The 17326-nt window shown below is 43.5% G+C and overlaps 1 non-coding gene across 1 annotated transcript; it reads right to left on the bottom strand.

Moving 5' to 3' along the window:
* Nucleotides 1-6294: 6294 nt before the first annotated feature.
* Nucleotides 6295-6367, bottom strand: TRNAA-UGC (transfer RNA alanine (anticodon UGC)). The gene has a single exon. It is a non-coding gene; the product is annotated as a tRNA-Ala (tRNA).
* Between the last annotated feature and the right edge of the window lie 10959 nt (nt 6368-17326).

Here is a 17326-nt window from a genome sequence, read left to right as displayed (position 1 = left end):
CCTTTTTTACACGATTTTTTTAATTTAAATAATATATTTTTAAAAATTAAAATATGTTTAAAATTATTATTTTAGTCATATTCATCATATACAATAATTATATTGATATAATTCTTAAAATAATGTTTTTTTAATAATTATTTTATTATTAAATATTATAAAAGTTATACTCCCTCCAATCCTGTATTTTCTTCCTCTTTACTTTGGGCACAAGAATTAAGAAATGGAGTATTATATTGATAAAAAGTTGGGTGGGGTTTGGTGATAGGAGAGAGGGATGAATAATTAAGAGTTAAATAATAAATTGTGGGCCACAAATATTAAAGTAAGGAATAAAATAGGATTAAAAGAGTTGGGTGGGTGGGGTAATAGGAGAGAGGTATGAATAAAATAAGAGTAAAAAGTTACCAAAAATAGAAAGGGGAAGAAAACCTGAATAACCGTTTTAGGAAATAGGGAAGAATATGGTGAATTGGAGGGAGTATAAAATTGACCTTTTAGTTGAATTTTTAATTTTAAGTAATAAAAAAATAATTTTTTAACTATATTTTTAAATATAATATATAAATAATAATATTTTTAATAAAATTCATGATTTTCCCTTGACCCAACGGGTCGACCTTTCAAGTCGGGTCTCGACCCTAAAATAACAGGTCATTTCGGGTTCGGGTCAAACGGGTCGCGGGTCGAAAAAACCGGGTTTGTAACCCTAAGAAAACGGGTCGGGTCGGGTCGGGTTTTCGGGTCGGGTCGAGTTTTGACAGGTCTACAGTGTATAATTCCCTCGCCGTAGGTGCTCTCATGAAGAGGTAAACGGCTGACCAAAGAGTCTACTTCATTCAGATGGACAAGATTCGAACCTTTGACCACACCAAATCCTATTTGGTTAATCCGTAATTTCCGTATCCGTAGTTTCCGTACGAGGGAAGTGCGAGTGACGGGTGAAAAGGGGAAAATTATTATGTTAGGTAGCATAAAATCGGAAATGGATCCTCTCCGGTCTCCATTTCCTCTCTCTCCATTTTCTCTCACAATCTCCTTAAATAATAATTTTCTCTTTCACCCTCATTTTCCTTTATTTTTATGCGTAAATTTAGAACCGTTAGATATTGTCAACATGCGATCCGAGCCATTAATAAATACTTGCCTCTCCATTTCTTTTGAAGCAATGGAGAGAAAATGGGCTCCATAAAATCATAATGTAATAGATGCAGATATATCGAATTATATCATAACCATTTACTTTTAAGTAGGAATCTTTAGTTTTTTCGTATTAGAGCGGTTTATGGAATCGTCCCGTCCTGTCCATTGAGCTTGACCCATCCGACCCACAAAATGAGCGAGTATGCAAAAGGCATTCTAAGAAAATTACAAAGGCCCGGCCTACTAACTCATCGCAACCTGCTAACCCACTTATTCGTGGCCTTGCTGGACAAACATTTTAACGTGAGTCTGGTTCGTGTCTGGCCCAAACTCGCTTTTATAAATTGGGCCTATGTTCGATTATTCTCAAACATTGGGCTTAACATCTTTGTTTATTCTATACAAATATTGTGCTTAACATATTTCTTTTTTCTCGTCACCTTTTCAGGCAGTGTAATGACCTTACACACTAATTACGTGAGTCGTTTCCAACGTATTTTGACATCACTCATATATACTTCAAAAAACACACTTAACTACAGAGTTCCTAGCACATGAACAATTAGAAAAAAGTGCACTTTATCAATATGATCTAAGTAGTACAATCAATACTTTTAAACACTCATTTATGCTTCATATATATAACCATTCTCCTTGTACATCTTAGTTATTAAATTTGATATGTTCAAAGCAAATTTAAATGATAATGCATATTTAATTAAATAAAGTTCAAATAGTTTAGCACATGGGTGGCGATTTAATCCTAGACTATACATATGTGATATGTGAAAGGAAAAAGAAAGCCGTACAATTTAGTATGATCTTTGACCTATAATTCCATTTATTCCTAACAAATCAAATTAATTTTTTAAAAAAAAAAAAACATGCACATTAGTTTTGTAAGGAATCGTAATTAATTAAATCTTGGAGCATCAAAATGTAGAAGTAGGACTAACTAATAAGGAATAATCAAATATTCCCACCTCCATTATAAAAGCCTATGTAGTATAATTAAGCTCCTAAGAAACACAAGCCAAAGACACAAACATTATTACCATACTATATTTATCATTAATCACAAAATATAACATGGGATCCAATGCTTCCACCTTTAGTGAAAGAGAGAAAGCAAAGGCAATTGCAACTCCTCATGCCTACGTCCGCTCTGATGGACAACAGAGCGGACGTGGGCGGATTAACGTCTCACCGGAGAAAGGCGAGATGGTGGCCGATAATCGTAATTATAAGAACTTGAATGAAGATCAATCCAATTATGTAATTGAAATAATTAGGCCGGTTGCATTGCTTAATCACTCTGCTCACATCAATCGGGTAATCTCATTCCATTCTACTGCGGGTTGGAGAGAATATTTTCAATCCTTAATGTGTAATATTATATATCATGTTTTTTCTATATAATTTATTGCTGATGATTTGATCTTTGAATTAAATGAAAACAGGAGATATCGCGGGAGTTTAGAGTAACGGTCATGCCTACGTTCTTGTTCATCAAGAGAGGAAAAGAAGTTGATAAGGTCATCGGGACAAAGCACCAAGAGATTCGTACCAAAATTGAGAAATATAAGGCTTGATTAATCCAATGATTACGTTTTATAACATAAAAAAATTACGGGAGTATTATATTAAGTAAAACATAATGATAACGTCAGCCTAAAATATTAGTAACACCAATATTAATTACTATCTTTTTTTTGTGTGTGATCGAGATAACAAATAATTAAGTACTACGAAGTTAATTAAAGTAAGTACTTGGTGACGTTCTATCATCGTTTAAAGATTTTATATAGTTTGGTTGTAGTCGATTATTGAGACTACCTCGGCGGTAGTCGTTAGTACTCTAGTGTGTATGTATTGTATTGTAACGCGCAATGTAGCAAGGGCATTGCCTAGGTATCAAGTGTGTAATTGGTTTTGAAATTAAGTTTCTAAAGTTTTGTGTGCTACCTATCATGCATGAAATTTGGCTTTAAATATATGCAAGATTTTTGTTGGTAAATTGGGTAAACCTAATTTATATACTGACATATTTGCCCTTGACTTTTGGAAGCACTGAGAGTCTGAGACCATCGAATATAAGGTACAATTGAGTCGGAATTGGAGTTGGGTAACCTAGTTTATAATGTCAATCGTAGCATGTCTCAACTAAAAGCTTATTAAAAAATACAATCGACACCGAAAATTTGTTCTTTTAGATCAAAAACCTCCGAATTGAAATCAAACTAAACTAAACTGAGCTTAACTTGTATAATCGAAATTAAATTACCATGAATAACACTTAATGTGAAGAGAAATTAACTAAAAAAAACTCTTCTTTTTTTAGTTTTCTTTAAGGAACCCTACTTTTATTCGGGTCGCTTTAAATACACCATCAAAATGTCCTGGATACTTTCTTTATGTTTCATATGACTGATTTGTCCTTTAATTTCCCACCTATCAAATGCAGTTATTATAATAGAATCAGAGGTATTTTTGTCCATTACTTATAATTGGAGTGTCCCGACAATTTTCATAAGTGTATTTATACGCACCCTTTTATTCTTATTATGGGCCACTTAATGCATGACTAGAAGACTAGAATAAATAACACTCAATCAAGATAAGTAGTAGCTCAATTATTTCACATAAATTATATTCAACATTACAATGCATCTAACATAACAACAGAACATTTTCTTCTTAGTCTTCCCTAAGATGACATTTGTCATACCCCTCCAAAAGAAAATAATAGTGATCTTAGAAAGAGGCATATATATCAACATAGGCCCAAAAATATTTTAAAAAAAATGCTATATGAATATAATATTGTTTCTTAATGTTAGCACTTAATCCTTATCCAATAAGATGCTCTTGTTTTGAAGAATTTTGATAATTTGTAAATCATTGGAGTGTTTAATGAGCTAGTGGAGAATTTTGCAAAAAGAAATTAGGAACATAATAAATTTTATAAAGAAACGTAGGGGAATATAATCAAGATTTTAACTGTAAGATTGCACATAAGCCTTGGTTGTACCGGTCGAGAAGGAGAAAGAGTGTCTACTTACTTTACAATTCAAGAATATTCTATCCCAAAATTAATTGACAATAGATGGAGTAACCCTTCGGGTTATAAGTTATATCACTCTTCTCTTCACATTAACGTTATAATATATTGACCAGCATCCAAAATCTGCACAAATATCAACAAGATTATATAGTACTCTGTAGGTGCTTATAATTCACAAATTATTGTGGGTACAACAAAAACAAACCACCTGGACATCCCTCTAACCAAAATCAACTCAGGAGACAGCAGAGACCTATGCTCAACACATACTCGATACAAAAAACTAGTCGTAAAAACTATCCCGTGGGGAAGGGGACAAGACACCCCAACCCACCAGGTATTTATTAAAAGGAACAACAAAGGAAAACAACTCCACAGACACGGCTTCAACATCAAATGAAAGTGGATCCCACCGCATCCGACCCGAACCAACAACACCGCCCAAGCACCCAGCAGCCCACACCACCATACCACACTCATCACAAAACAAACAAGCCCACCCAAGAACACAGACCGGAGACGGAACCAACGGACTAAGCGAACCCCAATCCGATGAACCGAACAAGGCTGACTCCAAACACACCCAGAACAAAACCCGATACCACACAAAATTCCCCAGGACCATCGACCTACATGCAACTAGATCAACCATAAAGGACACCGCAATAACACAAACCCGACCCGACAAAGGAACCATCCGGCGGGGAGAAAGGATGAAACACCACGTTGATAACACATTTAACAGCTGACACTTCAAATCTCCGAGTTGGAAGCATATCAACAACAAATAAAAAGTCTCATCGTCAACCTTCAAAAAGACCGATGAGACCCAAAACACTACCCAAAAAAACACAAAAACTAACAAGAAGATCATGACACACCGACGCAACTCAACCAAACACCAAAAACCAATAGGTAGATTTCTACCAAGGAGGGGGGAAGGGGCGAGGGGAAGGGGAGCCATCCCTGGGTTGCAAGTGAGGCTTTCAATGACAGGACAGAGACTCGTATTATCGGAAAGGACAGAAAAACAAACCAAGAAGACAGCCAACAAGATCGTCGGACGGTCCAATCAGAACCCAAAAGCCGTCAAAAACCTAAGGTCGAGGTCCTAAACGAGGGGAAGGAGCCAGCGATGAAGTGCGATCGATCACCGGAGATAGGCCTTGGGATGGCCCCATCTCCGGCGATCAGAAAGGGCAAAAAGGGAGGGCGGTGTGGGTCGGAGGATGCGGCGGAGCAGAATGAAATTAGATTTAGGGTTTTTTTTGGGGGAAAAAAAGAGAGAGAAAAGTTAGAGAGAGAGAGAAGGTGAATTTTTATTTTTTGTGACAGTATTTTTAATCAAAATTAAACAAATGATTGGGACGTAGAATAGTACATTTGTTGTCAAAAGTTATAAATAAAAAACGCGTACAGTCTACTAAAGAATACTGATTTATGGTTTGCATTGTTTTGTAGATGGTGATATGCTTCACGGCTTCATGGTGTTCACCATGCCGGTACATGGCACCAATTGTTGACGAATTTGCTGCTTATTATACTGATGTTGAGTTTGACAAGATTGATGTCGATGAATTATTCGTAAGGACTTTATTATCAACATTTGACTTAATTCATAAAAACCTGTCAAATATCAGCTAAATTTTGCTAATTAATAAGTTGAAAAATTTATGATGTGAACAGAATGTATCACAAGAGTTCTGAGTTCAAGCACTGCCCGGATTTCTGTTCATTAGGAGAGGAAAAGAAATCAACAGAGTTACTGGAGCATGACGCGAAGAGCTTCAAAAGAAAATTGAGAAACACCGGGTTTAATTAATCATACGTTAATTATCTTATGATCGATTTAAGGATATTATGGCTTAATAATGGAGTTATATTTGATTAATGTTCTAATTCAAATGTATTTCTGTAATATATATAGTTCAGTAGTTTTTCTTTTTCGAGTTTCAAATGAACTTTATAATTCAATAATTATGATAATTTACAAGGCTTTACAGAATCACACATTCATGAAATTTACCACTATAAAAAAATTCCAAAGTAAAAGTTCTGATCGAAGATTAAAAATTAAAATAAAAAAATGGAGATGCGGGGGATCGAACCCCGTGCCTCTCGCATGCAAAGCGAGCGCTCTACCATTTGAGCTACATCCCCTACTGATTATTCATTTATTCGTTATTTTAATGGTTCTAGCAACATAAATTCATTAATACGCTTTTTTTTTGTTTCAAAAATCCACTAATATGTGATAAACAAATTTTCCTTTCGATTCTCTGGCTAAAAATTTTGTGCTCCGTATTTTGTTAAAACTTGAAAACTTGATGTTTGCGCCCGTAATCCGTATTACGCAATATTTTTGTAAAAACACATTTTAAGAGGCCGACTCCACTAATTATTTCTACCAGGAATTATTTTTATTTACATAAGCTTGAATTCTTCGGTTTCTAGCTATTCCGGGTGTAATTCCGGAGCAGGATTGTGACCACTTGAGCTTGTAGAATGATGTCGTTGCTCGTCTCTTCCTTTCACTCTTTCCTGTAAAGATGAACAAACTGAGGGCTCGGCTTGGTACCGAGCGTACTCACTCCGACGCTCAAGTCAGTAAACTTAGAGAGATAAGTTGTGTGTTGAACTTGGCAAAGTATATTGTAGAGAGATAAGGGAGTTTGATACCAGATTATTCAGTTGGTTTTTCAATGAGAGATGTGGAGTATTTATAGACTTTCACCTTTTGTCACGTAGTGGCCAAGTGGCGTAGCAGGTGAAAAGACTGTCTTACCCTCGGCCGAGGGACCCATGACAGACCGGCAGGCCTGGTTGAGTCCATGCCGAGGGGACTGGATGTGAGTACACGGATATGCCTCTCGGCCGGCTACTTGCCGAGCCGAGACCCAAGTGACAGGCCGACAGGCTTTGTCGGTTAGGCTGTTTTTCCTTTGACTTGTTATCTTTTAGCTTTGACCTTGGTCAATATGTTGACTTGGTCAGCGGGTGCAGAATATGCTCCATCAATTTGCCCCCAGCGTAGTCTCTGCCGTGGTATGGACCTTCGATGCGTGTTGAGCGTATTCTGCGTATGTCGAACTTCTTCCTCGGCTTGGTCCTGTTCAGGTCGTACCATATCCCCCCTCCACATTGTTGTGTAATGGACATCGAATGTGGAAAAGAAAATGGCGCTGACCGAGACCAAGGTTGGGAGTGCCGTGTGCTTTTGATTGCCCCTGGTCGGTGCTGCCAAGCTTGGTTGATCAGCTGGTCGTTAGCAAGTAGATACCAAGGAGCGTGTCGAAGAAGATTTGTCACGGTATGTCGATTGACATTCCGTGGCTGCATGCTTGACACGTGGCCCGGTGTTGATTGGTGGACGCTTCATGGGCTTTGCTCTAATTGGTCCACTAAATGGGCTTTGCTCTATAAATAGAGCAATGTGCCCCTCATTTTGATGTGCAAATTTCATTTTCAAGAAAAATTTCCTCTCTCTAGTTTTCGAAGAATTTTCTCTCTCTAATTTTCGAAGCGTTACTCGGCGTAACACTTTCTTTCAAGGTAAAAAACAAATTCTTTCCCAACTTTTATTTGTTAAGTATTCGTTTGCCACCATGTCTGCTGCTGACGCTCCGGCTAGTACCTCAACCCCGGGGGGCGAACCGCCGCATCTTGATGAACAAGAGCCACTGGTTGTCACCCCGGTAGGGTTCGGGGGTCGCAAGTCGCATTCTTCTGAGATCGACGAGAAATATCTGGAGGATTTTGATGATGAGGAGGAGGAAAAGACCCAATCTGATTCAGAGAGGCCGCATTACTTGTGGCACGGCGAAGCCTGCTCGATTAAACCTGATCGCGTTTGGACGAACAAGTTCGCTTCTGTCTCCGGGCCTGAACTTTTCGAAGACCATTACAACTTCGGCAGGGGGTATAGAATTATTGTCCCTGAGGGTGATCAGGCAGTCTGTTGCCCTCCCGAAGGCTGTATAGGCGTGTATATTAGGCATCTGGAGTATGGGCTCCGTTTTCCTCTTTATGAACGCGTCTCGGCCATAATCAAAGCCATGAATGTCGTCGTGGCACAACTGCACCCGTTGGACATTAGGACGATTATTGGCTTCGTATGGTTTTGTCTCTTTAAGGGGGTGGCCCCAACGGTGAACATTTTCCGACGGCTCCACCATCTTCGGCTGTCTACCCAAGGCGTCATGGGGTGGTACAGCGTGCAGATCGAGCCGGGTTACGTGCCCGTCTCCAAGCTGACATCCTGCAAAGACTGGAAGGGGCGGTGGGTATATGTCGAGGTTCCGGAGGACTATCCACTGCCCCGGTCCTTCCAGCGCCGTGTCAATTTGCGGTGTGAGAGTCAGGGGGAGCACGAAAGATATGTCTCCTGTAATAAGATTATGATGGACGCCAAGAAAGTTTATCTTAATGACGGCAAAATGCGGGCAATGAGGATGTTCGAGGCTGAGAAGGATGGCACGCTGAAGGGATGAATGCCTCCGACGCAGATCGTCCTTCAAGACGAGCCGCTTTGCCACGTCGGCCTCATACCGGCCCTCAGCCAGGATGAGTGGGGTCGGTATGAGGCCCTCCTTTGCTTTTATGCTTCGATATTTGAGCCTCGGTTTACTTCTTTCGCTTAACTTCTGCTTTGTTTCTTGCAGATCGATTTGGCCGGGATCTCTCTGTCTCCATCCTAAGCAAGTTGGGACTTGACGAGGACAGGAGAGTCGTTGAACTGCACCCTAAAGCCGCGTTGCGTGATCTCAAGCATGCCCCGCACGAACTCATGGAGCAGGCGTTGAAGGCAATGGATGTGGGGGCGACTCAAGCAGATATTGGCGGTAACGTGCCGCGCCGGAGACCAAAAGCAACGTCTGCGGCGGCTACGACGTCAACTCCAACTCGATCTCCAATCCCCGTAATCCAAAAGGATAAGGTGGTCGTCAATGTTGACGATGACGTCACCGTTCTGGAGGGTCCTCCTCCTTCAAATAAGAGGAAAGGAACAACGCCTGCTGCTGCTGCTGTTACTGAGGCAGGGAAAAAGGAGGGGTCAGCCGGCCCTCAATCCAAGAAGGTCAGGACTGGTACGGATCTAACCCATGGCTCGAATTTAGCAGGTTCCTTATTCATTCCTGATGACAGGCTTTCTGATATGTCGATAAATGTTGACATGGACGCTTTGTCTGGGTTTTTTATAGATCAGCCGTCGCCAGCTGTTGTTCTCACTGAACGGCAATTAGAGAAGCAGCCTGTGCGGACGGGCGACAAAAATGTCGCCGCCGACTCCTCGTCCAAGAAGGTTTCCTTCGTTCAGCTCAGGGCGGACGGCATAAGGTTGGCCAAAAGGCTGGTGAAGTGGGCTGAAGTTGCCGGCACTCATCTTATCGAGCAAGAAAAGCTTGTGGCTCAAACTACCCCTACGCTCGAACAGCTTAGGCTTGAGCTTGCCGCTTCTAGGGAGGAGGCCGAGAAGACGAAGCGGGACTTCCTGACCACCATGAAGGACTTCCTCGCTGAGCGAAAGCTTAAGGAGGACGCTGAGAAGGTGGTCTGGCCGAGAGAGCTAAGGTTGAGTGCGTTGGCGATGTCGCTAAGTTGCGGGAGGAGAGAAACAAATTTGAGGGCGGTTATAAGGCCATGGTTGAGCAGAGGGAAAGATGGAAGACCCTGCATTCGGCCGAGGCGAAGGAACATAAGGGCACAAAGGCTATCCTTGCTCAGAGGGAGAAGGATATTGAGATGCTGAAAACCGTCATCATCCCTGAAATGTGTGCCCGGTACCGGGACCAAGCTGAAGATGCTACAAGGGATGCGATTAAGGAGCTCCTTCCTGAAGGCACTTTTCCGTGGCAAGATTTTGACAAGCTTCTGGATGAGAAGGCGGCTGCTGCGGAGGCCAAGGTCGTGGCCGAGGCGAAGGCGGTGAAGGCTGCTCAGGAAGTTGCGGTCAAGGCGGCCCATGATGCTAAGGTGAAGGAGGCTAGAGAGGAGGCTGAGAGGGCAAGGGCACGCGAAGCTGCCAAGTCGTCCTCTGGGCCGCCCACCGACGGTGATGCTGCTGCTGCTGCCGGTGGCGAGCGGCGACAAGCATAGGGAGACGGGCGGTCGTCACCAGACTCACCTGGCCTTTCGGACAGTTTCAGCTGTTCGGGGGCCAACTTTTGAGCCTTTCCTCCCTGCCATCCTTTTGGCGCTTCATGTCTGAATGTTGTAATTTTTGTTGTTCCTTCTCTTTTTTTTGTTAAACTTTGGTAGGTTGAGCTTAGGCTACCCCTATGGGGACGGCCGTCGACTTTATTTTGTCTCACTTGTAAACATTTTTAATGAAGTTTGTTTATTTGCCTTCGGCTTGGCCGAGGCTTTGATCTCATCCTCCATTCAGTTGTCTTCTTACGTTTTTAAACATATTGAGCGCTTTTTTCTTTTTACCTTCGGCTTGGCCGAGGCAATTAGATTGCGTATCTCAACTGTACTTAAACGTTTTTAGCATATTGGTCATGTCCTCTGCCGCACCTGAACAGGCCGAGGTAGCAAGATTCACGTTTTCCAATTTGCTCAGCAACATGTTGGCATGTCGGTCGCTTCCTCCTCCACTCTCGGTCATGCCGATGCGGTCAGATTTGCGCTTTCCAACTGCTGTTGTAAACATGTTAGCATATCGGTCGTTTCCCCGTCACTCCCAGCTTTGGCCGAGGCGATCGAGGTTACGGCTCGACTGCATTCGTATCTATAGACATATTGATCGCTTCCTCTGCCACTCCCGGATTGGCCGGGGCAGTCAGATTTGCGTTCTCAACTGTACTTATACGTTCTTAAGCATGTTGGTCGCTTTCGCGAGTATCAACTGCATTTGTAGTGACTGCCCGGCTTTGGTCCTGACGTCTACTTTGGTAGTGACTGCCCGGCTTTTGGCCGTGGCGTCTACTTTGGGACGACTACGGAGGGGACAAGCACTTCGATGGAAAACTTGGATCACTCTTCATAAGATATAATCACGCGTTGGGGTGCCCACAACGGTCTCGGATACCTCCGCCGCTTTACGAAATACTTCCTAAGGTTGTCTGTGTTCCAATTGCTCATTAGAGGCACACCCTCCATGTCTGTCAGCCGGTATGTCCCCGACCTCATTTCTTCTCGGCCGAGGATTTCCTCATCTTCCGCTTGACCGGCCGAGCGGTGGAGAGTACGTTCAGCTTGTGAACGATCACCTCCCGTCTCACGCCTGGCATCTCGGCAGCTGAGTATGCGAAGACATCTTTGTTCTTCCTCGCAGGTCTAGGAGATCGCTCCGATTTTGGCTCCGTGTCGACACCGACAGATTTACGGTGCGCCCGGGTCAATTTCCACTTCCTCGGTCTCGGCTCCTTCGACCATGCCGACATTAGTATCCATCGGTTCGCCCTCCTGCTGCAAGGATGGGCTCTTCCCTTTCTCCGATTTCTTCGCCACTTTGAGAGATTGCATGTTGCACCCCCTGGCAGATACTTGGATATTGACTATTTCATCTCTCTCGTCCTTTGAGACGAGCTTTTGTGCTTCCCCCCGGTCCGAGACGTACATCAATGTCAGGGCCCGGATGGACATCACTGCATCGGCCTCGCTCAAAGTGACCCGGCCTATGAGAACATTGTAGGCAGACGAACCATCGATAACCACGAACTCGATAAAACATTTTTAGCCGCGTCCGCTTGGCCGAACATCACCGGATCGATTGACCCCTGGGGTACCAGGCCGGCCCCAGAGAAGCTGTATAGTGGGTTAATGCAGGGGTTCAGGTCTCCAATTTTCAGACCGAGATTAAGAAAGCACTCCCTGAACATGATGTTCGTGTAGGCGCCTGTGTCAATCAGGCACCTTTTGACCAAGTGCTTGGCTATATCCAGGTGGACTACAAGCGGGTCATTTGTGCGGGGCGACGACTCCCTCGTAGTCCTTCTTTCCAATGGTTATATCGGGGATGGTGGAAGCGGGGATCGCTGTTTTAGGCACAAAGTTGATGGCTTGGTATAACTCATTTAGGTGCCGTTTATGCCCATTAGCTGACCCACCGTTCTCGTTTCCCCCGATGACAACGTGGATTACTCCCATCCGTTGGAAAAGCGATTTTCTATTCGCCCGTCGGCGCTTGTTCTGGGCCTCCGGCTACATACTTGCCGAGGCTCCCCTTTCGGATTAGCTCTTCGATGGCGTTCCTTAGATGTCGACGGTTGTCGGTTTATGGCCGGTGTGGCCGTGGTACTCGCAAAAGCGGCTTGTGTCACCGTCCTCCTCGCCTTGGGGGCCTTGCCCACTCGTCCAACATTCTTGCTTAGGGTAAAGACCTCGGCCTGGAGTGGCGACCGGGGGTGAGACTACTGTACCGCTTCGGTAGTATGGTCCCAAACTCCCCGGCGCCCGCCGAGTGTCAAGTTTCCTATTAGATCTATCGGGACGTGACTGTTCCGTCACGACGACCTTCATCTATGTTGTCTCGGCGACTCTTCCTCTCTCGGGTGCCCACTTCACTTTGGCCTACCCTGGTTTTGTGATAGTCTTCCACCTTTACGGCTCGGTCGGCCATCTTTCCGGCGGAGTCTAAGTTTAGGTCTTCGCACTTGATCAGCTCGTTTTTGAACTCGCCTTTCGGGAGGCCTTTCATCGCCGCTAAGGCCGCGGTTCGGTGTTCGGCTCACGGATCCGCTTGAACCTTAGCGTCGAATCTCTTCACGTAGCTTCGGAGGGACTCGTCCTCCCCCTGTCGGATAGTTAGGAGATCTGATGTTTCCACGGCCCTTCTCTTGTTGCAAGCATACTGGGCTATGAAATTGTCTCTCAGGTCGGCATAACAGTATACCGAGCCATTAGGTAGCCCCTTGTACCAACTTTGAGCCATCCCATGCAGGGTCGTTGGGAAGACTCAGCACCACACCTCATCAGGCTGCTCCCATACCGACATGTACGACTCGAAAGCCTCGGTATGGTCGGTTGGGTCGCTATCCCCTTTGTATGATAAGGGCGGCAGCTTCAGCTTAGTCGGCACAGGGATCTCGAGGACATAGGTACTGAGGGGCTGTCTGACCACGTGTCGAATGACACGCGGCGATCGGCTCCTCGCAACCTTAGTCCGGCTTATCTCCCTCTGGCGGGAAGGGCTTGTTGTCCGACTTTGGTGAGTCGGACTTCTTTCATTCCTTCGGGGCTGGCCTCGTTGTTGCCGCGGCGACGATGTCCTCCCGCGAGTAGGGGAAGGACTCAGGTCTGCCACTGGAACCACGGGCTCTGCTGGCGTTCTAGCATGCCCAGCTTCTTGTATCGTTCCGGACAAGTTGTTCGGAGCCACTCTATGGCCCCTGGTCACCTGTGGATGCGATGTCGCCCCCGTCGTCGTGACAGGGGTAATCGGCGTACTACCCATCAGGTCCAGGAATAGCTTTAATTTGGCCGCATCGACCACATGTCCCATGACAGTGAATTGGTCGGTAGGCAGCGGTGTTTCTGGATCTTTCGGCATCCCGTACGCCGTGTCAGTGACTCGGCCGGTGGGGGACTGCCCGATCTCAGAATTACGGAACGTGTCATCCTGGAAGAATGCAATTCCTTCGCTCACAGTTTTTTGTTGCTTTGACATCTTCTTAGCTCGATGAATGGGTTTTTTTTTTTTTGTAATGTAGGTGACTAGTTTTTAGTATCTATCCCCACAGACGGCGCCAATTGTTCCGGGTGTAATTCCGGAGCAGGATTGTGACCACTTGAGCTTGTAGAATGATGTCGTTGCTCGTCTCTTCCTTTCACTCTTTTCTGTAAAGATGAACAAACTGAGGGCTCGGCTTGGTACCGAGCGTACTCACTCCGACGCTCAAGTCAGTAAACTTAGAGAGATAAGTTGTGTGTTGAACTTGGCAAAGTATATTGTAGAGAGATAAGGGAGTTTGATACCAGATTATTCAGTTGGTTTTTCAATGAGAGATGTGGAGTATTTATAGACTTTCACCTTTTGTCACGTAGTGGCCAAGTGGCGTAGCAGGTGGAAAGACTGTCTTACCCTCGGCCGAGGGACCCATGACAGGCCGGCAGGACTGGTTGACTCCATGCCGAGGGGACTGGATGTGAGTACACGGATATGCCTCTCGGCCGGCTAGTTGCCGAGCCGAGACCCAGTGACAGCGGCTGGCTTTTGCCGGTTAGCTAGGGTTTTTCCTTTGACTTGTTGTCTTTTAGCTTTGACCTTGGTCAATATGTTGACTTGGTCAGCGGGTGCAGAATATGCCCCATCAATTTGCCCCCAGCGTAGTCTATGCCGTGGTATGGACCTTCGATGCGTGTTGAGCGTATTCTGCGCATGTCAAACTTCTTCCTCGACTTGGTCCTGTTTAGGCCGTACCATATCCCCCCTCCACATTGTTGTGTAATGGACATCGAATGTGGAAAAGAAAATGGCGCTGGCCGAGACCAAGGTTGGGAGTGCCGTGTGCTTTTGATTGCCCCCGGCCGGTGCTGCCAAGCTTGGTTGATCAGCTGGCCATTAGCAAGTAGATACCAAGGAGCGTGTCGAAGAAGATTTGTCACTGTATGTCGATTGACATTCCGTGCCTGCATGCTTAACACGTGGCCCGGTGTTGATTGGTGGACGCTTCATGGGCTTTGCTCTGATTGGTCCACTGAATGGGCTTTGCTCCAGATGCCTAATATACACGCCTATATGAGGGTTTTTTATAAAGTAAATTGTATAACGGTTTTTACTTTTTTGATAAAAAGCCATCTAAGGAAATATTTAAGATTTATCCTGAAAATTAGAAAAATATACTCGTTGTTACCATTTTTAAGTTGGAATCTTAAAAATATTTCCTTGGATCGATCCTTCCCGAATTTGGAGGTTCAACCGATCAAGCGTACCGAACTCAGTCGGGAACGTGAATGTGCACGCTGCATGCAAGTGAATTCCACATCGTTCATTGATGGTTTTAAATCTTAACCTCGCAAGTGAACGAGTTCGTTGCACTAATTGAGGATCGAATCCACAGGGAGCATGGGTGATTATTGATTGTCTAGATTCTTAAGTTTAGCTAAGTCAAAGAAAAGGTATTGATTGGTAAATTGACTAGGTAAGCTACACTAAAAGACTAGCAAATTAAACTAATAAAGCAACAACAAAATTCAAGGAAGAAACTAATCGAAATAATGTTTCACTCAAGATATGAAAGAACTAGGGCACGATTAGGCTACAAACATTCATGATTATCATGTTAATTCCGGCAATAAGTCATCTTGGGTACACAAGGCGGGGGAAAACGCCTCTAATTCGCCTATTGACTCCCTCCCGGGCCCACAATAGGACACTAGACCTACCGACTCAACTCCCTTCCGGGCTCATGACTCGGAATCTCCTACACTATATTCTAAGACCCTAGGAAACGCGCGCCATCCCCAAGGTAGTCGATCAATGCTAGGAGTCATTAAGCATACGATAAATTCCCGGCCTTCCCAACCTTTTTCCCAAAGGTGAAGGTCAAACCGGTTCCCAAAGGCACCCTCTTTAGGCTCTCCCTCCCGGGTTCAACCCAAATAGGCAAAGGATGTAAAATGGGTGGTCAGCCTAGGACCTAATCAATTCTCATTGGTGGACAAGGGTCATCAATCAACCAAAATCCCAAAATTCAACATTAACAGAGTAAATCCTAAGGTAAACCCCACCAATTTCCCCTTAATGACTATTTAAATGGAATCAAACATGTTAATCACTTATGTAAGTGCCCAATCGCACCCTAGCAAGGGTACTACTCACTAATCATGGCTTTTAAGACAAGACAATGAATAAAGATGGATTCTTTAAGTGTAAACATGATGTAAAATTGGATTCTACAATTAATCATGCAATAATTCAACAAAACTATGATAATAGACAAATTAAGCTAAGATGGGTAGAGATTAAACCAAAAGACACAATCTTTGACACAAGAAACCCAAAGATTCAATCTTTGGGTAAAAACAACAATAAAGAACAAGGAAAAGATGAACAAGAGATAGAAAAGCAACAATCAAACAACAAGAAGAAGAATTCTAACATAAACAACTTAACAAAACTAAAGAGTAAGCAAATGTAAACAAATGAAATTAAAGAGAGAAAGAGAAATTGAAATATACCAATAACAAGAACAATTGAGAAAACAATGAGGAATTTGGTGAAAGAAAGCTTGAATCTTGTAAATTGTTTGAAGGATTGTCACAAATTACAAGGGTTTTTCTATTTCTCCCACTAAGAGTTGTTATATGATGATTATTCCCTGAGAAAACTCAAGATTTTGCTTATATACTAGGTTACAAATCAAGTAAAAATGACTTAAAGCAATGTCGTTTAAGCTAATAAGAGTATTTACGAATTTGGAGATGCGCACTTTGCCAATATGAGATACGCATCGATGCGCACGTTTTGTGCTTTCTCGTAAGAGATGCGCATCTTGAAGATGAGGAAGGCATTGTTGGATGCGCACGGTTTGTGCCTTCCTGTAAGAGATGCGCATCTTGCTTCTGGATACGCGCTAGACTCAGCCTTTTGTTCTCTTAAGCCTTTTATTCCGTCTTGGGTTGGGCTTGTGGTCATGTGTATCGCATATGGGCCTCCCTTAGTGGGTGTAGTATTGCTAAATCATCATCTTTCCTACAAAAAATGGATAAATACAACCAAAACCGAAACAAACTTTCAAAAGGACGGGATTTGAGCATTATAGGGAATTAAGACACTGAAATGCACATAAAATACATTCAAGTGAGCTATAAGCAAAGGTTCTAAGGCATAGAAAGAGCGTAAATAACGAAGTTATCAAATCTCCCCACACTAAGCCTTTACTCGTCCTCGAGTAAACAAAGGATGCTCAAAACTAGACAAAAGGAAGGCTCTCATTGGGTGAGTCGTATGCACAATATAAGAAACACTCACCATTATTCAAATTAATAAGCCGAATGAGTATTAGCGCACTCTACGCCCTTTCAACTCACGTAATTTCACTTATGAGGAAAATGCAAAATTCGCAAGGCAAGTAGGGTCTTGCAAGAAAAATGCAATGCATCCATCATGTAAGCACATAAGCAAGAAAAATGCAATGCATATAATTTTGGGCCGCATGTTTAGAATATTTTTTT

The sequence above is a fragment of the Silene latifolia genome, chromosome 9, assembly GCF_048544455.1.
Source record: "Silene latifolia isolate original U9 population chromosome 9, ASM4854445v1, whole genome shotgun sequence".
NCBI classification, from domain to species: domain Eukaryota; kingdom Viridiplantae; phylum Streptophyta; class Magnoliopsida; order Caryophyllales; family Caryophyllaceae; genus Silene; species Silene latifolia.
Note: the sequence above shows the minus strand (reverse complement) of the source record. Positions and strands in the feature narration are given on the sequence as shown.